General features: G+C 52.1%; 1 protein-coding gene across 7 annotated transcripts in view; it reads left to right on the top strand.

The window, feature by feature from the left end:
* The first annotated feature begins 5,897 nt into the window (after window positions 1-5,897).
* BANP (BTG3 associated nuclear protein) overlaps window positions 5,898-22,664 on the top strand; it is a 74,939-nt gene continuing 58,172 nt past the window's right edge. For 6 of the 7 annotated variants that reach the window (XM_074349275.1, XM_074349274.1, XM_074349273.1 and 3 more), the window contains exon 1: window positions 5,898-6,046. The gene's annotated coding sequence lies outside the window, so the exon portion shown is untranslated. Of the gene's footprint in view, window positions 6,047-6,425; window positions 6,863-22,664 lie in introns of those variants that run through there. The other variant, XM_074349269.1, reaches the window with a different exon arrangement.

The raw sequence follows: 22,664 nt of genomic DNA, 5'->3' as shown, positions 1-22,664 counted from the left end.
TGGTTTTAAATTTATAAGCTTCGAGGGAGTAGGGAGATCATAATTTATCACAGAATCCTGAATTCTTAGGTCTAGAAACCCCACAGGACAGGGCTCCCGGACACTGGGTCCACTTGTGGGAGCCTGAGGACCTAAGAATGCCACTGATGGGACGCAGGGTTTGGTCTGCAGGTTTTGCCTGATTCTCTGACAGGCCCATGAGTTTGATTGTCTGGGTTGCAAGCAACAAAACCCAGCTCTAGAATATATGTGCTTTTCTTCCCATGGAGTCATTTTAGAAATGTACTACTCTTGGGTGGCTTCATCCATCCATCTATCCACTCACTCATTCACTGGCTTTGGCCTCGGTTTTCTCATCTATAAAGTGGGGCCACACTAGCCCTTTCTCTGTTGCGTTGTCATGAGGGTCTAGTGGATTGCTGTTGAGTAACGCATTTAGATGATACCACTTCCACTACTGCGTGCCCAGCACCACGTGGCAGGTCCCGTGATGACAGGTCGGTGGGCTGACGCTCTGCAGGCCCCCTGGGGTCTCAGGAGGGTGTCCTCAGCACCTCACTGCCCTGCTGGCTTCAGCCCCCCACTTTAGGCAGATGGCCTCGCTGGCCATCCCCGTGGGCCTGGGGTCTCCCTGTGCTCCCTGCAGCCACAGGGCAGGAGCCTGCTTTCCTTAGAAAATCCCACCAACCAGCTCGTCCTGGAAACTCTTGCAGCCGGCTCAGACATCAGCTCAGTCACTGTGATGGTAGGCACTAGCCTCCCTGCCTGTGAAAATAAATATAAACCCATATGCACGTATGTTATGGAAAACACTTCAAGGGGTTCAAAGGTGAAAGTAAGAGTCTGTCTTTCACAGACTGAACATAGCAGTTTCTTGTGGCTCTTTCTGGAAATTTCCATGATATATAAGCCTGGATGTGTGTAGATCACTTTTTTTTAATACAGGAAATAATCATACTCTATGTAGAAGGCATGCATGTGGTCACTCAGTAATTGTCATGAATATTTTTTTTCCATCAGTGTAGATAGCTTTCTTTAAATACAGCATTTCATTGAAAGAGATGCCATCATTTATCAAATCACTCCCCCTACAGATGGATTTCTTTTTTGTCTTATAAATAACACCTCATTGAACATCTTTGAATGGACTTCCCAGGTGTGACGTGTATGGGTCAAAAGAGAATGCATCGGAACTGTTGACACACAGGCCACGCTGCTCTCCCGGGAGGTTGTACCAAGTCCTGCTCCCACCCACTTACCTTATATTTTGAGCCAAAGAGCCTCATGCTTCTCCACCCCGACACCTTCTAATTTTTGGCTACCTCCTTTGCGCATAAAACACCAATTAGCGGGCTTCCTATGGTCTGTAGTTCTCCTGGGAATGGGAAATGCCTCATGCGGGTTTGTGATGGTGTATTCTCTGTCAGCTTGGCTGAGCCATGGTGCCCAGATATCGGGTCAAACTTACTCTGGACGTTTCAGGATAGGTGGTTTTTTGGATGTGATTAACACTTAAATCAGTGGAATCTCCATAATGTGGGTGGGCCTCATCCAATCAGTTGAAGTCCTTAACAGAACAAAGACTGATTTCCCCTGGGCCGAAGGTATTCTGCCAGCAGTCTGCCTTTGAGCTCTGTGACACCCTCCAGGGTCTCCAGCTAGCTGGTCCACTGCATCAGATTTTGGACTTGCTAAGTTCCCCCAATCACATCCTTCAAAGCGCAGGAAGAAAAGACTGGCATTACTATTTTTATTTCCTCTCTCGCCCGGTATAGCTTCTATTTTTCACATTTCATAGAGCCTATTAGTATCTGATACTTGGATATGATTCATACGCAAATACACATGCATTGGAGGGGCACGCTCAAAATCTTTCTGCTGAAATGAGGGTGTGATCACAGAAGTTTGGAGCCCACCTTTCTATGACATCCCCTCCCAAATTTCCTGGCAGCACTCTTTAAATAGGGCTTTATTCCTATATGATAGAAATTCAAATTCATGTTTAATGAAACCAAATGCTCTCCCAAGTACAAGATCCCAAAAGATACGTACAGTATCCATAAAGAAATTCTAGTTGAAAAAAGAAAGAAAAAAAACAGAAAAGGGAAAAAAACTCACACTGGGCAAAAACACATGGAAGTTTCGGCAGGATTTCCATTCACAGTAATCCTTTTGATTCTCTGCTGGCTTCTGGACACCACAATTTCCGGCTTGCACTTTTATTGATTTTATGGATCTGTAAACCCGTTTCCCTGACCTGAGGAGTCCGAGGGGATGCTTCATGGTGGAAACTTGGTGTTTACAGGAATGTAAAAACCCGCAGGGCTGTGCTGATGGTCACCACCTGCCTGGCTCCACTGTACCACGTCCTTAGTCCAATGAGAACCAATGAATCAGGGCTGCCTGGGAGCCCAAGGGAAACATTTTCTCCTCTTCCACTGAGACACACTCAGCCTCTTCTTCCGAAAAGCCTGAATCGACAGCTGCTAGGAGAACAGAGCCTCTGCTGGACAGACACCCACGTCCCCATCACTGCTCACTGCCCAGGGAGACTCGCCAAGGGGCAAACGCTGATGGGGTCTGCCTGCCACCTGGCCCCTCTCACTTGGTGATGGCACCTGAGTTTTCCCAGGGGACTGCCCTCCCCCACCAGCGGGCCGCTCTCCCCGCCCTAATGTATCTCGGGCTCAGCCAACCGGAAGGAGAGTTGGGATTACGGGGAAAGAGGCTCTCCCCGGGGATTATTTAACTGCTAAAACAGGCACTGTCTGCAGTTGCTGGGAACCCTTTCTGAGATCCTGCCCAAGAATGGAGAGAAAATGGAGCCTAGAGATGGGAAGGGTGGGGAGGGAGAGAGACTTAGAGAGACAGAGACAGAGAGACGCACACACAGAGAAAATGATATGGCTTCAACCCAAATAGACATCTCTCCAGTGAAGACATACAGATGGCCAACAGGCACATGAAAAATGCTCAATATCACTAATTATCGGAGAAATGCAACTCAAAACTACCATGAGGTATCACCTCACACCAGCCAGAATGGCCATCATTCAAAAGTCTACAAATAATAAATACTGGAGAAGGTGTGGAGAAAAAGGGAACCCTCCTACACTGCTGGTGGGAATGCAAGATGGTGCAGCCACTTTGGGAGGCATTTGTGGTTTTCTACAAAACTCACCATGCTCGTATCATGCAATGTACTAGTGGTGCCCCTTGGTGTTTACTCAGAGGAGTTGTAAGCTTACGTCCACACAAAAACCTGCACATGGGTGTTTAGAGCAGCGTTATTCGTAACTGCCAACTTGTAATTGGCAATCTGTAAGCAACCAAGACGTCCTTCAGTAGGTGAATGGACACATCTGGACAGCGAGATATTGTTCAGGGTTAAAAAGAAGTGATCTGTCAAGCCGTGAAAAGACGTGGAGGAAACTTAAATGCATGTGACCAAGTGACAGAAGTCAGTCTGGAAAGGCTTCCCACTGTGTGGCTCCAGCCATGTGACGTTCTGGAAAAGGCAAAACTGTGGAGACGTAAGGATCAGTTTGTGGGGGGCTGGGGGGGAGGGGTGAACAGGTGGGGCAGAGACTTTTTAGGGCAGTGAACCAACTCTGTGCAACACGATAATGATGGATACGTGTCGTTACACACTTGTCCAAATCCACAGAATGTGCGACACCGAGAGTGAGTCCTAATGCGGACGCGGGACCTCGGCTGATGCTGAGGTATCAGTGCAGGTTCATTGACTGTAACAAAGGCACCACTCTGGTGGGGGATGCTGATGGCGGGGAGGTTTGGGGGGTGTCAGAGGATACACAGGAAATTTGTACTTTTTGCTCAATTTTGCCCTGAACTGAAATTTTCTCTAAAAAACCAAAAGTTTAATAATAATAAAAAGGAGTGCAGTACTGAAACACTACAACATGAATGAACCTCGAAAACATTGTGCTGAGTGGAAGAAGCCAGGCACAAAAGGTCACCTGTTGTGTGTGACGCCGTTTCTACGAAACGTCCAGAACAGGCACATCAGTAGACAGACAGGAGACAAGGTTGCCAGGAGCTGACGGGAGGGGGAGGAAGGAAGGGGAGTGACAGCTAAAAGGGTGATGACAAAGTTCCGGAACCAGTTAGTGACGGTTGCACAACATTGTGGATGCACTTAATGCCACTGAATTGTACACTTTAAAATGGTTAATGGTTAATTTCACTTAAGTGAATTTTTACTGACATCACTTCCTGGTCCTTAAATTTCTTGCCCAGAACGCGTGGCAGTGGCTTGTCCCAGGTCTGGGTGGATTCCTCGCCGGGTGGGGGTGGGACTGCAAGGGGGTGCTGGGTCCTGCTCCTTCCCACCCCCCAAAATCCTCTAAGCCCTGTTCCCAGGACTCCAGTTCACCCCTAAACTCAGTCTCTTGCCAGCAGGAGCTGGGAACCCAGAAGTGCCTCTGTGAAGCAGAAAAAGGTGTGTGGGGTCAAGGAGGAACTACACAAGGGGCCCCCGTGAGAAGTTATAAAGAGCCGCTGGTCAGGGCAGGCTCCACAGCCGCAGTGCTGCCAGCGTCCCACATCTCTGGCAACGGTAAATCCACCCACCCATCCAGTCCCACATCCACAGCTCCCCCCCTTACTCCATCCCAGGACTGAATTTGTGCTACGTGTGAGCGGGCGCTGAACTCTAGACCCAGGTGTTTGGAATTTCAAACCCCACTTTTGACTCCAGCTACATAACTTTGCTGAGCAATTCTTCCAATCTCTTGAGACTACTCCGCACACCTGAACAGGTAAGACCTCACTCCAGTATCAGGATCTTCCCAGGGCACACCTTCTGTGGTTTCGGGGACTTTCTTTAAGGCACTTTTCCTGCAAAGGAACCCAGTGACCAGTCTCAGCAGAGCCCCAGGGCTAAATCGGAAGAGCCTCTAACTCAGCAAGGTTGCCCAAGGCTGGGTAGCTGGTTACTGCCCCGAATCGAGTTTTATTATTGGCAAAAGAAAAGTGGGCAGGAAACTCACGGTAAAGCGTTTTCTTTTCCGAATGAAAACAGCTCCATGGTTTTGTGTTTGGAGGACCACAGGAATTCTTGCTCGTTGTAAACAACTCAGAAGTCAGAGGCGAGCACAGAGAAGAAAAACGATGAGCAGCGGTAAGCCCAGCACACAAAAAAAGCACAAGGAAAAGCAGGACCAGCAAGCAGGAATAACGTTTCTGGGAATGGCCTACAGCTCGGGAATTTCTTCCTATGAGTACCCACAAATGCGCTTTTATGCCATATAAATACAGCGTATCAGATGCATACTACGGTTATATTCACAATAGCCTATATTTGCATATGTACTATCATACGTGACATATAACATTACATCAGTTACATACAAAATATATATCACGTACAATTAATATATTTTTCCACGCGCGCGCACTCGAGCCTGTGACGACCCTGGAGACCCCTGCGCAGCCCGTTACTCGTGGGAACCCCGCCGCAGCCGGAGCCGTCGGGCGCAGCGGACCCGGGAATCTGAACTACAAGTCCCAGCAACCCAAGCGCGGGCGCGGGCCGGGCGACCCGAGTGCGGAGGGACTACAAGTCCCGGCAGGCTTGGCGCAGGGACCACGAGTCCCAGAATGCACCGCTCGTGGTTCGCGCAGGGCCCTCCGGGATATGTAGTCGGCGGGGGAGCTAATTCCTATTCATTCAGCCGCAGAGAAAATGCAAGTTCCTCTAATAGTCCACCGACGCGACTTCTCAGGGGCTAGCGAGAGGCCCTAGCGCACGACGGGGAACTAAGAGGCCCAGGGGCCCAAACTGGCGCGGAAGCACGACTCGTGCGCATGCCCGGCGCTCGTCAGCGCCGGCGAAAGCGCGGGCGGGAGGCCTCAAGCAGCAGGCCCCGCCCCCGCGCCCGGGGAGCCTGCGCAGACGGTGCAGGGCGGAGGGCCGCGGGGAGGGACTCGCGGCGCCTGCGCAGAGCGGCGGCTTCTCTCGCGAGGACGGACGCCATTATCGCATCTCCCCGACAAACACCACGAGAATTCCGCAGCCCACACGGTAATTGCAGCTCCCGCAGCCGGTCGCGTCTCCACCTCCCCCTTCCCGCGGGGCGAGAGCGAGAGCGAGAGCGAGATCTCCCTCCTCCCTCCTCCCTCCTCCGGCCGCCGCGCCCGCGCCGCCGCCCCCGCCCCCGGACGCGGGGGACACCGGCCGCCAACGGCCCGCCGCCGGGGCGCCCCGGCCCTCAGCCCTGTCAGCCGCCGGCCTGCCGCGCCCCCCGGTCCTGCCGCCCCTCCCCCGGCCCGTCGGGCCCGCCGGCGCGCGGCGCTGTCCCGGCTCCGGCTCCGGCTCCGGCGCCTGGCGCGGTGCGGGCCTCCCTTCCGGGACGCGGCCCCGCACGAGCGACGAGCGGCGTCCGGCCGGGCGGCGGCCGCGGGGAGGCGGGGGCTGGGCAACCTCCGAGCCCGGGCTCCGGCCGCCGTGAGGGGCTGGGGTCGCGCGGCCTGGCCTCCGCCGTGCGGGCCCCGCCGCGCCAGCGGCGCCGAGCCGGCGGAGCCCCGGGAGGCCCCCGAGGCTGCTGGCGCTCGGACGCCGGCGCCCGGCGCAGGAGCCGGGAGAGGAGCCGGGCCTGCGCTGGGTGGATGCGGCCGGAAGTGCGGAGGCAGAGTGGGCGCGGGTCAGGCCGCGGTCCTGGGTGACGCGGGAGCGGACGGGCCGGTTCTCGTTCGGCTTCTGGCACGGCCCGGGCTCCGTCTCCCCGAGGGGAGAGAGAACGTGGAAGCCGCCTGTGGGAGTAACTGCGTATTCGGCTCCGTTTCCCCTTTGTCTTGCAATTAAACCAAGTCCCTGTTCCGGGATTCTGTCACCGCGGCTGTAAGTTTTAGAAAACGGCTGCCATTTATGGGTCATGTGCTGGCGGGGGTGGCTGGCACGGCGATCCGGCCAGGTAGAGGCCGTCCCGGCTTACAGACCAGGTGACAGACCCGCAGAGCCAGATCTGAACTCTGTCTAAAGGCCATTCTTTAAAAAAAGTTGCACGTGTGTTTAATGTTTTAATAAAGGAATGTCCACAATAAAATGTCACTGAAAAACTTCCCGTGAAAAGCAGCAGTCTCCCTCCCGTCTTTCACTTGCTCTCCTCAAAGACCTTGGTGTTCGTCGTGTTTTTAAAAGGAAGTTCTCCGTAGCGCTCAACAATACGCTGGTGCTTTATTTTGTACATTCGTGACTTGCTGTTACCGTAGGATGACGTAGCTTTCCACATCATAGCCCACCTCTTCTATCCCTCGATTAGTCTAGTTGGCTCAGATTGTTTATATTGTAACTAACTAATCAGACATTACTTCACAGCCAGCTACTGCATTTCTCCTCTTAACACAGCTTTTTTCCCCGCTATTGTTTGTAATGGGCTTTCTTTTTTTGTTCTTTCTGTTTCCATTGGCTCTGGGTTTTAAATTCTCAAAGGTGTTGTGGAATCTCTCCAGCTTTCCCCCTCCCCAGCCCTCTGCCCTCTTTTTCTAACTTGATTGACTGCTCAGACCAGCACAAGTATCATCCTGATATTTTCTTGTATTGTACATCTGACCTTGTTCAGGACTCACGTTTTAATTTTTAACCTTGACTTTCCTCATTTCAGTGAGAACCTTTTGCCAAGTAGACTTACTCCTTTTGGGTAACTCTTGAGGATCCTCTTTGGTGTTAAGACGTTTTCAGGGTGCCAGAAAAATGTGGAGCCCCATTCTGAACACTCTGACTCCGGGGACTTGTCCTTCAGTTCTGGAATGTGGAATTCTCCTGTATCATTTGAGAGCTGGATCTGCTCTGCTTTCAGGTTTCTCTTTGGGAGTTCCTGTTAGATTGATAGTGGATGTCTTGGACTAACCCCTGAATCGCTTGTCTTCATCCTTTTCTTGTGTCGTTTTATTCTTATTTCTGGGAGAGGGCTTTAGTTTAGCTCCCAATTCTATTTTAAATTTTTTATTTCCGCAATCAAAATTTTAATTTCCAAGAGCTTATTCGTTCTGTTCCTCTTTCATAGTAGCTTATTTTTTATGAATGCATTATCTCCTCGACTCTGAGGATACTGACAAGGGTTCAGTTCTCTTTTGTTCTCTCATTTCATTTTCTCTAGTGTCGTTTTTTTTTTTTTTTTTAAAAGATTGGCGTCTTGCTTTGTATGGCAAGTCCTCTTCAAATACCAGCGGTTACTGTTGTGTAAGGTAAGAGGGAGCAGGCAGAGACTCTGAGTCTGTGGGGCTGATTTTGAAAATGTACAGGTTTCCCTTTGAGTGTTATTTTATTGTGCCAAACGCTAGATGGCGGAGAGATTTTATGTGGTCCTTTCAGCTTAAGGAAGACCCCTTTGATGGGAGGCTGCTCAGCTTGGTCTAGGGAGGGTCCCTGTGCAGCTCTTCTGTGCCAGGACCAGGCTTGCTTGTGCAGGCATGGCCCTGGCCCTCTTCTGAGCAGCCTGGGTTTGGGGCCCCAGCCCTCTGCGGGCTTGGAGCCCTCCTTTGGTTGTGCCCACTCCCGGGTGCTCCCTTTTGCTGCTTGCTTTGCCCTCATTAAACCCTCTTGGTCTGCCAGACATGGCACAGTCTCTTGTCTGCTGTTGCATAATCTTTCTTGTGGGTTTAATATTCGATATTCAAAGTCATTTTACTGGGATGAGCAGGGACCACCTGTGTGGCCAACTGCTCACTGTGAGCAGGTATTCTAGAACTTGTTCTCATGCCTCTGCTCTCCTGCCTCCCAGTGGCCTCGGTGGATGCCCGCCGTCAGTGGGACAGGTGGCCAGATCAGTGTCCCCATGGCCGCCTCCGCCTTGCAGTGTGGGCGGATGGTGTGTGTTCCTGCCGCAGGTTCTGCTGGCTCCGCAGCCTTGGAGGGGTGCCAGGCTCAGCCGGGGAAGGCCAGGCACAGGCAGTGTTACAGCAGAGATCGTGGCTCAGGCTCTTCAGTGGGCTCCTCGCTGTGCCAGAGGGCCGGAGTTGAAGGACTGCCCTAGGTGAGCAGTGATCACTGTGCTCAGAGTGTAGTCTTGATGCTCTTTGATCATTTGTCCTTTGAAAGTTAGGAGCAGTGAGATGCATGAGCTGTGTTTGCTGGGGCCTTGCTAGCGAAGCGGTCCATGGGCCCACCGTCTCTGGGCTCCTGAGAGAAATGCAGACTTGGGCCCCACCCTGAGTGTGGAATCAGAATCTGCAGCTTTGCAAACTTTTCAAACTTTTATTTCAAAAGAAGTAGCTTTAGACTTAAGGAAACGTTGTAAAAATAGTTCAGAGAGCTTCCCTGTTCCCTTCACCCACTTCCCTTAATGCTGGCGTCGCACATGGTCAGATACCTGCAAACAGACCAGAAGCCTGACGTTGCCACAGTTCTGTTGACTAACCTCAGACCTGTGGACCTTCATCAGTTTCCACTCATGTCCTTTCACTGTTTCAACAGGATCTAATTCAGGATCTCACTCTGCATTTAGTTGTCTCCTTAAGTCTCCTCCAGTCTGTGATATTTACACAGCCCCGAAGTGTCTCTCCCAAAGTTTGTGAATTACAAAGGAAAAGTAGTAACTTCACAGTGGAAAAGCCCGGCAGATACCATCTTAACATCACTGGTACTAAGACACGATGCTATCACGTACCCTGAAGGGCACATCCAACGTCAATTGATGAGGAAACCCAAATTGAGGTACATTTGCCAAAATCTTGACTGGTGCGCCTTGGAGGTGTCTCAGGCGTTGAAAGTCAGTGAAAGAGAGTTTGCATTTTGAAAGACTGCCAGGTGTAGCGTATGCACTTTGCTGAAGAAATACTTCCTCTGCGTGATGGTCTCCAAGGAGATAAGAGAGAAGGAACCACCAGCCCTGTTTCCTGGGCTGGGAAACGGTGCTACAGGTCTGGGTCTAGGTGAGTTTGTAAAAGGCTCATTGATAACACCTGTTGCAGGTCACCAGCCTTAGGTTTTCCTTATAACCTTCATCTGCCCTATACAATCTGAAAACTTGAGCTGTAAAATGGAATTTGTTACATGATGAGGCCAGACTATCACTTTAGCTATTTCAATCTGGTGAAAGTAAGTGTTCTCTCATTTTGAAGAAAAGGCTTCCGGGGGAGAGCATGTGTGGAGGTTCTCAGTGAGACTGTCTCAGAAGAAGCTGTAAAAAGCCCTCCCTTGACCAGAGGTAAAGAAAGACCATTCTCTGACTCCACGTGTACCACTGTCATAAACACAAAGTCACATAATCATCTGTTCACTGGACATACTCTAGGTCATTCTGAAATGGTCATTTTTGGCAGGGTCGGGGGGAGGAGGCGTTTTAGGGAATTTGGGAGGGAGTGTAGAGGAGGGGCCAGTACCTGGAGCCCACTTGACTCGCACAGAAGAGTAGAACCCTAGCATTGTTGTCAGGGTAGCTTTAGACACACTTAGCCCTTGGGGTTTGTGTAGGTTGTGAAACCGGTTAAAAATGAGAGCTTTAGCAAATTATCTCCCCTTATGCCCTCTGTCTCGCCTCTGGCTCTGTCTGTCTACCGCATGGGCTGTGCCCGGCCCGCCTCCTGGGAGGAGAGGGTGGCTGTCCTCGGTGCTAGAGGCAGGACCCTTCTCACCCCCGGTGCAGCGCTGTCGTCGTGGTCCCGAGTGAGCTGGAGAGGAAGCTGAGCTTGGCTGACCGCCAGCAGCCTCCTGTTGCTTGAAACCTCTGGATGTTTCTGAATTGAAATGTGATGGAGACAAGAACTGCTCAAGCCACTAGCGGACAGTATACTCAAAGTATTGTGAAATCATAGGAAATTGATTCCTATTTTGAATGAACTTCTCTGCACCTTTCGCATCCATCTATAGTCAAGAACTGTCCAGTTTGATTGCTTTGGACCATATGCCTCCATGGTGGGTAGCCAGTAAGATTTGCTTTGTCTCTAGAAGGCCCCTCATGCCAGGGAGTGGGGTGGGGTGGTGATGGTGGTGGCCACTGCTGCCCCAGACAAGTCGCCTGTGAGGTCGGATGGCTTATGGCGCACAAGCATAGAAGAATAAAATCCACCTGAAGAGGCCAGAGTAGGTGGGGGGTGGGAACAGGTTTTAATGCCATTGGTGCAAGGGTAGATAAGCGGAATGGCTGTCTGTTGGAACTGACTTCGTTTCCTTGTCCGTAGTCATTCTGTGTTGGCGTTTAAGAGTAGCTGAGAGTAGGTAGGGCACTGAAGTGAAAGTCAGTTGGCAGGAAGGGCCTGGGTGGGTATGGATGCCTGGCCAGTGGCCGGGGCTGGCGGAGTGTTGCCAGGGAACCTGGTGGGAGTGGGGCTTGGTGACTTCGGGCAGGGCCTGTACTGACAGACATCTCATAATAAAGATTTACATCCTGTGCTTCAAAGAGTGCTGCTTCTGGTCTCTAGTGACTTTTCCTTTTTCTTCAAGGTGGAAAATCATCAAATAACCTTTGTAAACAAGCAGTGGGTGTGGATAAAGCTGGCAGTGAAAACTCGGTACATGTGCTGCTGGCATTTCCTCGTTGGTGTTGAAGTACGCGTCCCTTGAACGTGGCAAGCATCCCGGGCACCTTAGTCTTAGGAGGCAGAGCAGGGAGGGCTCAGACCGCAGTTCCAGCTGTCACCGCCAAGTGCAGCCCTGCAGTCCTGCTGGCAGGTGGATGGCAGGGCAGGATCTGTCTGCTGCCACGCTGTCCTCCTGTGAACTCTCGTGGGTGGAGCCAGGGCTCAGTCTTGGGAGGAAGTGCTGCGTTAAGCTGCCTTTTATGCTGGGAACTTCCCTGGAGGTGCCGAGTAATTCATGCCCTCCACGTTTTCAGACTGAATCTGACAAAGGAGACTGAGGATCCTGTCTGCCGGCCAAGAGTTGGCTGCAGCTGTCAGTGGGCAAACACAGTTTGCAAGTAATTGGCCCTCTGGTTCTGAACTCAAACACTTTATGGACTTTTAAGATTTGTGGGATTCAACTAATTTCACATTTTTTGTGAAGTAAGGGGTTTAATATTTATTATGTCATTTTTAAGTTTGTATAATTTACATTTGCACAGTTCAGATTTGTGTAACATGCAGTCATTCTATGTTGGGGAGAAAGGAAGCTGAAGGTGCAGTGAGATGAAAGCAAGTGAATATTGGTTGGGGTCCCCTCCCTGCGTGGGTGTTAATAAAAAAAATTCAGTTCCACTTGCTTCATGAGTTCTTCTTGGATCATTCAAGAGCTGGGTAAGCCTGCCTCACCTTTCTGGGATTTCTGCGGATTCACCGTGATCTGAATCAGAAATCGCTCCTTCCAGCGGAGGACAGAGTGGAGCAGAGCGCACACTTCTCAGGAGGCCAAGGTTACTGCTCTTCAATGAACGTACCTGATTTCTTTATCCCACAGTCCCAGGCAGTTTCAAGAGTCTAGAGATGCCACTGATGTTAAACGCTTGGCTCTAGGGCAGGAGTCAACAGACTTTCTGTAAAGGCCTAGAGGAGCAAACGTTTCTGGCTTTGGGGTCTGTCCCGGCTGGTCAGCTCTGCCCTTGGAGGGTGGACGCCAGAATGGGCGTGGCTGTCTTCCAGTAACACTTATCCCTGATGGCTGGATTTGTCCCCCACGCCGGAGGCTATGACTCCAGACTACGAGTATAACACAGTTGGGGCAGGAAGTGGAGGCAGGGAGGTCAGTAACTGCGCTGGAGTCACAGAGGGCTTCAGCCGCCCCGGCTGTGCTCCTCACTGCTGACTTCCAGCATCTTGGGCGATCTGCACGGTTTATTTTGGGAAAATCTACATGGAAAGGAAATGTCAGAGGCAGCTCTGCAGAAGTTCAATTGGCATCAGCAAACCACCTTCAGATGAGGGTGCGTCTGGCCATCCTCACTGCTGTTCTTTGAAAGAAAAGCCTCAGCGTCTCCTCATAGGAATTGGGTTTGGGTATTTTTCGGGTGTAGAAGTTGCAAGAATAGTATAAAGAATTAGGGTGGAGTCTTCTCCCAGGATCTCAGACTCTAATATTTTATTTGCTTTATTTTTTATTTTCTCTGCAACTCTCTGTGTGTGTATATATATTTTTTCTATTTTTTTCCTGAACAATTTAAGATATGATGTCCCTTTATCCTTACTCAGGTGGCTGTTGCCTACAAATAAATATATTCTCTTATATAACCACAGTACAGTTTTCAAAATTAGGAATTTATCATTGATGCAGCTCTGTTATGTAAGCAACAGATGTAATTCACACTATGCTAATTATCCCAGTAACGTTCTTTTTTAGCAAAAGGAAAATAGACTCATTTATGAGTTTTGGATATATTTTTCCCCAAGAATATTTGCCCTTACCCACATTATCATAAATTAGGCACCATATGCCTTACGAACTACAAGTTTAGTAACATCAAAAGTCTGCAAATTTATTGTTGACAAAAATCACTCTGAATAACCTTGTCCTTCTGCTGTTCTGTTTGGGAGAGGAATGGGAAGGACTGTTTTGGTAAGGTTAAGAGGCAGGGCTCCTGGTGGTTTTTAACGTCTCCCCAGATCATCGATTGCACGTGTAAATGCAGTGAGAGTGTAACGTGCTAGAATTGTGGGTCAGCAATGATTATGACCTTGCGTGGTGTCATCTGCTAGATGTCGGAAAAGTTACATCATCTGAGGTCACTCTCCAGTGTACATCATCCTATTGGGCGGGGTAAGGGTTGTTTTCTAGGGGCTTTTGCTGTTCAGTGCTGGACCCGTTTTTTTATCAAAGTTCAATTGACCCTTGGACAGCGTGGGGGTCAGGGGTGCCGGCCCTCCGCGTCGAGAATCTGAGTCTCACTTGTAGTTGGCTCTCTGTGTCTGGCGTCCTCGGACCCAGCCACCCGCAGGTTATACAGTACTGTGGTGGTTACTGTTGGAGGAATTCTGCATGGAAGTGGACCCTTGCAGTTCAAACCTGTGTTGTTCCAAAATCTACTTTAGTCTAAATATTTGCAGTTACTGCATTTAAATTGGTCTAACCGGAAAGTTGGTATTGGACTAAGGTGAAAAAAAAACCCCATTTCTGAAAGGCATGTAAGTTAATCTGTAAGTCATGTTTCTTTAGTCAAAATAAATTTTCTTTGGTGTAGCATGTAGATTTTCTTGAATTTTAAAAATAAGTTTCATTTGGAAATGGAACAAATCCCCTCCAGACCAGGCTTCTCGGGACTCGGTTGTGTGGCCAGGGGTGAGGAGGGAGGTGGGCCTGAGGCCCCAGCTGCCGTGTCCTGGCTGGTTGGCTTTGGGGCAGACTGTTCAGGGTTTCCTCCGAGAAAAGGGCAGCCACAGCCCTGCCTCCCGGCTTGGTGTGTGGGGTTAACTGAGCCTCTGTGACGCCCTTGGCACAGCGTCCTTAGTGCATGGGCCTCCTGCACGGCTTGGCCCGTTTGCAGCCCAGACTCAGAGTCCTCGTCACATTTCAGACAGGCTTCCGGGGTGCTTGAGTAGTAGGAGGAAGGCATTCTGGTTTGATTAAGGCATTTGACAATTCTTGCGGCCTTTAAAATGCTGAAGTGCTGTTTATAGATGCTGCACATGGGCATTCGTTTGCCTGCACCTTTCATCAGTCTTAAGTTTGACCCAGTGGCTCTGGGGTTTCAAGTGCAGTTTCTAACCTCTTGGGTGTTGCTTTCCACAACTAAGTTTTGATTACATGCTGAGAGAATTATGATCTTGAGAAAACTGGTGCCAAAACGCTGTGTCTAGTTCCAAGACGGTGAGCTTGGCTCCTCCGTCCCCGGGATGATGGTATGGGCTGTGTCTGCCACCATGGAGTCATGCAAAGGCCACACGTGTGTGGGTCAGTCAGCATCTGCAGCTCGACCTTGGCGGGCTCCTTGAGCTTTTGTCTCTTCTGTTCTAGATCACATTCCTTGCTTCTCCCCGGTTATTGGCCCTGCCTCGGGGGGCTGTGCTAGCCTGACGTCAGTTGTGAGGGTCAGAAAGCTCTGCTGTGGTCCCTGCACCTGCCGCCTGTCCTCGTTACTTGTTTAATGACTGCTCTGGTTGGGAGTTCATCTTCTAAGTTGCCCAGCATGCATTACAGTTTCCCTGAACATTTTGACACATGCTAGTTGTGTTTGCCTTCTGTGAAATTTTGAGGTGGAAGAAGATTAGGACACTGGCATCCTTACCCCTGGACAGCTGACCACCCTCCTCCCCGAGCTTTGCAGGATGCGGGGAAAGATGGGAGGGGCAGATGAATGATGGAAGGGTTTCAGTTTCGGGGGTGGGGAGCTGAAGGGTGGAGGTGTGCACGCCTGCTCCCCAGGCAGAAGGGAACACGTGGTGCTGGCGACAGTGGGGCTAGTTAGACCTGACACAGTGAGTTACTGTGGGAGGGGCCCTGCTCCCTGCCCCACCCCAGCTCTTCCCTGCTCCTCCCCCCCACCCCCGTCTCAGTTCCCTTAATAAGTGTCCGTGATGCCGTTTCAGATCAGGGAGGTGCTCAGGGCTGGGCCCATCTCTGTGAAATGGGGACACACCTACATCCAGGCTTGTGGGGACTGAGTGTGATGATGCTTGATACTGTGTTTAGGATGCAGTGAACTGCGGCTCCTGTAATCACCATTCTTATCATCAGCTTCACCCACCAGCTCCTGTGTGTTTTCCTGCTGGTTGATGTATGTGGTGCTGACTTAACCATAGACATTTGCACGTAGTCAGAATCTTGTCTGTGATAAACTTGCATCACAGAATCTTTGAATTTTCAAACTGGCCAGGAGCTTAGAGGTGTTTTAAATAGTACAACTTGCTAATTAAAACTTGGCCACTGTTGTAAAGTGTACACTTGTTCTAAATGCAAAAGCCTGTGGTAACTGTGTGTCCCCATGAGGGCTCCTCCGGGCCGAGCTCCGCGGGGCCAACGCGCCGTCACCGCTGATCCCAGTAGGTTGAAGGCAGCCTCTTGTTCTCACAGGGGAGTGACTTTTCTCCTGCACTTTTTCTTGTAAATTGTGGTAGATTCTGTTACTCTGTGGTGTTGTAATTTTGGCAGATTATTTGTCGTTCCGTGATATTTTATTGAGAATTTTAAATTCTAGTAGATAGTTTTAGACAATTTGTAGTGTTGAGTTTGAATTCTCATAATCCTAGGGCCAGCATTTCTTACATGAACATATGTCAGTGGGAAAATGACTTTAAAAATTTTAAATTTTACCTTTAATTCAGTATCTGAGTATGTTGTATCATGCCTCTTTGAAACACAGCTTTTTTCTGTAGAGGTGAAAAAAATTTACCTCTGTCATCTAATTCGTCTCCATTGTTTTCCATTTTACCTGTAAAAAATAGAGGAACAAGAGAAGTGAGTGAATGTTTTCCATTTTACCTGTAAAAAATAGAGGAACAAGAGAAGTGAGAGTGTAGACGAGAGCATCCCCTGAGTCTCCAAATGTTTAATTTTTATTTGACTTTTTTTTTTGAAGTGAAAAAATGATTTGAACCAACATCTCCACTCTCACTGTGGCTGGGTGACTCGAAGCCCTGGTTCAGGAGTGTCTGTGCTTGCGGAGCGTGTGAACCTCAAAGTCGCTCCTCTGTTGGCTTGGCCAGGATTGTGGGCGGCTCTCGTGTGCCCAGCAGGGCGCTTGCTGTGGTGATGATTCCATGCACAGGTCGAGGGTTCTTACACTAGAGTGCAGCCCCAGAGCAGCCCCAGCCAGTGTGCAGACAGCTGGCTGTGGCTGTGTTCCAATAAAACTTTATTTGTGAACACTGAAATTTGAGTTTCGTTTAATTTCAAGTCAGGACAAATTGTTCCTCTTTTGATCTGGTTCCCAGGCTGTGCAGGTAGGGGGCCGGATTTGGCCCATGACTCTTGGCCTAGAAGACCTTTGTGGAGTGAGTGAATACAGTGAGGTAACACATGGGCAGCAGGGTGGAGCTGAACCGGGTAGTCAAAATGTGATGCCGTGGGTGATCCTTCTGGAAGGATCAGTCTGGAACTTACCCGCAGCGTGGATGAAAGGAGATTGGCCTCCCGCCTCCCCATGTGTGGGGGACAGATGGGTGAACTCCACCCTAGAGTGTGTCACAGAGAGATGACGCCTGCTGTCAGGGGCTGGGGGCAGGGCTGTGGATGACACACAGCCCCGGAGCAGGGGAAGGGAGGAAGGAGGAGTAGGAGGGAAGCTGGCTGGAATCAGCAGGCAGGCGGGACCCCCTTGGTCTGGTGAGGGCTGGATGCTGGGGTAGCAGCGGAGAGCAAAGAGGAGAGTTGCAGGGTCTTTCTCAGAGGGGCTGGGGCTTGGTGGGAGCTCCTTGAGCGATCTTGGGAAGAAAGGCAGCAGGGATTTGAGCAGAGGGGCTTCCGGAGTGGGAATGGGCTTCACTGTCAGGTGGCCATAGTGTGGGAAATACTGGACCAGAGAAAGCATGGGTGAGGGGTTCAGGCAGCAGATGGAGACTTGGGGGCATGGGTATCACTCCCTCTAATGGGAGTGCGTGCCGGCCCTGCGCCCCTGGGAAATGTGCTTCCGTGGACGCTGCCTACCCGGGCACCGCGTGGAGGAGCCCAGCTCTGGTGGGGCCAGGGGTGAAGGCAGAGCTTTCAAAGGAGAGCACGGCCCTGGGTAGGGGAGGAAGACCCGAGGGGCTGCGCGAGAGGCAACGTGGATGGGAAGGCTGGCTCCTAGAGTCTGGCCCTGGGGAAGTGGTCAGTGTGATAATGAGTTTGGAAACCAGAGTTTTGTGGCGCTCTGAAGGGTGTGGGAGGAGATAGTGTTCCGGGAGGCATGGGGAGGCTTCCAGATGTGCTGCAGGAGTTTGGCTTGTGGAGGGGCGGCAGCTGGTGGGCAGCGTGTACTCTGTGTGACAAAACAGGAGGTGTGTGGAAACCACTTGTGCTGTGTTTTGGAGCGGGCAGTTTGCCTCGAGGACGGACCGCTCTGCAGTTACTTGAGTTGCTAGCTAGCTGCTTTTTCATGGACCACCATAAAGGAGTGACTGACGAAGTACCAGTATTTCTTCCTCAGTGGACAAAGTTAGCCTGTCACTTCATGGAAGTCAGCTAACACTACTGCCAGTGGTTGAATTTGAACTTCCAAATGAAATTGGAATTTCAGAAAGCTTGTGTCTGCCCCCTGAGCCTGGCAGCTTCCTGATACTTCAAGCTTTTTCTGACGAGATCAGTGCTGATGTTGCCGAGTCCAAATTGTTCTGCTGGCTGCGTGACGGGCTGATACGCTGGGAGATGAGCTTTTGGGGTAGGACAAATGACTTTATTTGGAAAGCCAGCAGACCAGGAGATGGGGGCTGGTGTCCCGGAGTGCCGTCTTCCACAAGTCAGAATTCACGTCCCCTTTATACTAAAAAGGAGGGGCGTCACTGGTTGTTGCAGACTTGCTGGTGTTGGAATCCTTTGTCCTCGCACCGGTCCACGTAGGTCAGGTCAGGATGTTCCTGGAAACCTCCAACAAGAGGAATGTTTTTCTCTGTTCTGCAACTTTTTATCTCTGTGTGGATGGGAAGATATTCTCCCCTTAAAGGTCTGAGCCCTGAGATTGGGCTGTCCTGTGTATTTCAGGCCCCAGGCAACACACTTTTACAAAAGGTGCAGAACCAGTGAGACCAAGCCCAGGAACCAGAGCCCAGGGTTAGAGCCAAAGGGGCAGGGCTGACATGGGGTATGTAGTAGAGGCGATGCGCTAGATAATCTAACAGGTCTTGGAAAGGTCTGCACGTCTCGCTGAGCCAGCGTTCCGCAGATGACCACGTCAGACCCGCACAGAAGGTCCGTTTAAAGTGCGAGACAGACCGAAGGATTGTAGAGTGAAAGCGTGCAGGAGGCTCACTGAGTGGTTGTAGGTGCCACGGTGCGGCCCACCCTGGGGAGAGGGGAGCTGCTGCTGTGCGGTGGCGCCGTGTTGCAGTGTGCCGGGCTGGGCGTGGCGGCGGCGGCAGACGGGAGAGCGCCGCTGCCGCCCCGCCCGTGAGGCTGACTGGAAGGGGCTTGTCGGGCGCAGAGCCGTGCCTCCCTCCTCGCTGTTGTTTTGGAATCTGTAGTTATTTTTCGTAAAGAAAAAGCTTTGTATGTTAATATGTAATGTAGTGCCTGTCGTGGTTTTTAAGTGAATAAAGAAGTATTCACACGTTTTCTGTCCTGATTTCAGAGACGTTGACTGTTGGCAGATGCCCAGGCACGAGCCCGAGCTCGCGCACTTGCACGTGGTGAGGGGGGCTGGGACCAGCGCGTCCGGGCCGGGGCGGCGCTGCTGGGGCGGCAGCTCCGTCCAGCCGCCTCTCCCTGCTGCGCAGGCGTGTGTATTTGAGGAGGGGGGGAATATTTTGGAAGATGTGAATAAAAGTGGCCAATTTAATCCAACATGTTACCTGTAGGGGGAGGGGCCTGCCATCTGAGGCTGGGTTGGCCCTCTTCTAATTTCAAACATAAGCATTTTTAGGGAAGAAACAGTGTGGCCTGAACTTTCCTAAGAACCAGTGCTTCTTGCTGTTTCCTAGTTTACCCGGTGCCTGACTGGTCGTTTATGATCACGTCCCCCTTCCGCCCCACACTGACTGGGAGGATCTGTGAGCTGAGTCGTTTCCATGTGTCTCAGTTTAAGAAAGATTGATTTCTTTGCTCACATCATACTGGCTTTTAATTATTTTATTACTGCATTTCTACCCAAAAGGATCTGAGCAAATGGAACGACCTTAGTTTCCTTGGAGGTGCCCTCTTTCTGGAGGTGCAGCTTTTCACCTGGCACCACTCGGCCACCTCCCGGCGTGGGTGGAGACTGCTCTGAGTTCTACGGCCTGTGGACTTGGCCTTCCTGCTCAGGCGGCCCTCGACCCTCCGACTGGTTGGTGCCAGGGGCAGGGCCGCGTCGGGGTCAGGATCTGGGGGGCGGGGACTGCGGCCCTTCAGACCAGTCACTGTGTGCAGATGTGACGGTGGGGAGATCGTTCCAGCAGGGCTGAGTCGGGTCACTGCCCGGGAGTTCACCCGCGGCTCTGTGCTGCCTCCCGCCTCCCACCTCCCGCCTCCCGGGGAATTGCCTCGGCCAAGCCAGGCTCAGCACGGGCGCTTTGTTCAAGGGCTGGTGGAGGAAACAGCTCTGTGAAGTGTGCTTGCCCCAAGAAAACAGACGGAAGGAAACCCCACGTTGTGCTGTCCCTGACGAGATGGCCCGTGTGTCGGCGCCCAGTGCAGCTCGGGGCTTTGCTTGGCGATTCTTCCTTGCTGCCTTTCCTCACGTTACGAGTGTTGGTGGCCTGTGCCATTTCCATTTCTCACCCTTGCTGCAGAAGCTCAGCTGTGTGCTCCTTACAGTGGCTTTTCTCTTTTACAGTTTTAATGGCTTTGTGGTTTTATTTTATGGGTGTCCAAAATATTTAAAAAGTAGCAAAGTGAAAAGTAAAGTGCAGTTCTGTGTTTCCAATGACGAACTCCTGCTCGCGTCCGCTGCTGACGACCCACCAACAGCTCGTGTTTTCGCCGTTAAGCCCAGTGCGTCGCTTGCATGCAGTTCACAGTCAGTAACAAGGCAGGTTTGTGCCTTCATCACGGTGCAGTCCTTGTGAAATCAGTAGACACAGAGCGCTCCGCAGGCCCCAGTGCTCACAGCCCGCCCTGTGTCGGGGGTGCCTCCCGCGGGCTCGCCCACGTGCGCGTGCGTTGTGTGCCAGGCCCCGCGCCGGGCAGGGAGCAAGGTGGGGACAGCTCTGCCCAGTGGAGCTTGTCTGCCGGCAGGGAGCCTGACGCTGAGCGGGAGCTGTGAGTTAGACGCGCCGGCTTTGCGGTAAAGCAGGAGAGGGCAGCAGGGGGCAGGTGCTGGTGTGGGTGGGAGTGGGTGGAGTTCAGGGGCTCTGGAGATGGTGGGGCAGAGGCAGTGGGGGGGCGGGGGCAGGCGGACATCAGAGGGTAGAGGCTGAGCTGGTGCGGAGAGCGCCTGGCAGGCACGGGGGTGCTGGGCGAGTGCCTCAAGTGGGCAGGAAACCCCTCCTGGGCCTCGAGCCGACGGGGACGCCAGAGTGGGCTTTAACGCTGTCCCCGCAGCTTTTAAACTAGGCATCGGTGATAAGTCTGGGGCAAAGGCAGAGCATGGAGACCCAGGTGGGGCCAGCGCATGGATCCAGAGTGAGTGTAGCAAGAGCTGCTGCCCGCAGGCTGGACGGGAGAGAGGAGCCCCAGCCAGAAGGTTCTGGCCCGAGTACCTGAGCACCTGAGGTGGGGTGTCTGGGGGTGCAGGCCGGCTGTGGAGCGGGACGCTTCCATTTGGGCATGGTCACATTGAGACAAGACACCCAGGGCAGGGGGCCCGGAGCCCATTTGTCCCATGGATCTGGAGTTCCCGGGAGGGGTCGGAGGTAAAGACAGTCAGCAGGCAGATGGTCTTTAAGAGCGAATGAGAAGGGGTCCAGCGCAAGGCCAGGGCGGTCCCTGTTGGGGCGATGGCGTGAACCTCCAGCGGTGGGTGACGCCAGGGCAGTGGAGTTAGGCCCTGGAGGTGCGGGGGCAGGGCAGCGTGCAGAGGTGGCCTCATCCCGGTGGAGACACCTGTCCCACCTGGCCGGGGGCAGTCTTGTGGCGGGAAGTGGGGTGTGATTGGGCTGGGTGCTGGAGGGAATGTGAGGAGGGGAGACAGCACCAGGGGAGGGAGGGAGGAGCAGCGGGACGTCCCCGGGGTGCCCCGGGGCCTGGTGTTGGGGGCCTGAGGGGAGCTGCTGGGGTGGAGGCCCCTGACCGCGAGAGGAGGTGGGGCTGGAGTGTTGGGGGAGGAGGGGCTGAGCCAGTGGTCCAGGGGACCAGCGGCCACAGGGCAGGGAGGGGCGTTGAAGAAGGCTGCCTCGTTTTTGTCGAGACTTGATGTAGCTGGCCTCCTCCGTGTCCCTGCTGCTGGTTCAGGAAGTTCCACAGGTGACAGATAATTAACGTGCTTACGGAAAACTCAGCAATCCAGCGGATAACGGACGGAGGTCGGCTTGTGTTGTCGGTCCTCCTTCCTGCGGGGTCCCCTTGGTTCAGGATGCACCATGGCAGACGGTCCTGGGCGCGTTTACACACACAGACATGTGGCCACATGCATACACAGTTCTCCCTTTGTACTCCTTCCTGTTAGTCTTATGTTCGGGGACCTTTCCCTTTTGGTTCATGTCATCAAGCCAGTCTGGTTCACGTGTGTGACGGTGGTGTTTCTGTCTGGCGGTGCCGTCACCAACTTCCCATCCCCAGAGACCGAGCACGCCCTTGCTGGTTTGGGCTGGGGGACTCCTGTTCCCCGTGCACCCTGGAAGGCGTGCTCCTCACAAGCCACTGGAGACGTTACTGAACACGAATCATAACAGTGCAGCTGCTTTATGATGCTAAGATTGGACCGTCTCCAGGACTTCTGAGAAATGGCAAATTTAATTTGCCAAAATGGCAACCACATGCATCGGTCTGTTCCAGTTTTCTTGGGCCTGTTGCCCTAGCGGCTTCTTCTATTCAAACCTTCACTGTTAGCAGAATTTTAAATGACTCTATCCTGGCAGTAGAATCACGCTGAGTGAACAGCTCGGGTATGTGTGGTGTCCTCATGTGGAAGAGGGTAGGGTTCAGGACTTCATGGTGAGCTCGGAGTGTTTTCTTAAGCCACTCGCAGAGCTTCTAGAAACCAGGAAACAGCTTGACTGGGCACTTGAAAACTTTCCACTGGCCTGTTGTGAGAGACGTGTGTGTGACCTGGTACCTGCGGACCCAGGGC

Source organism: Camelus bactrianus, chromosome 21 (genome assembly GCF_048773025.1).
Source record: "Camelus bactrianus isolate YW-2024 breed Bactrian camel chromosome 21, ASM4877302v1, whole genome shotgun sequence".
In the NCBI taxonomy this organism is placed as follows: Eukaryota; Metazoa; Chordata; class Mammalia; order Artiodactyla; family Camelidae; genus Camelus; species Camelus bactrianus.
Note: the sequence above shows the minus strand (reverse complement) of the source record. Positions and strands in the feature narration are given on the sequence as shown.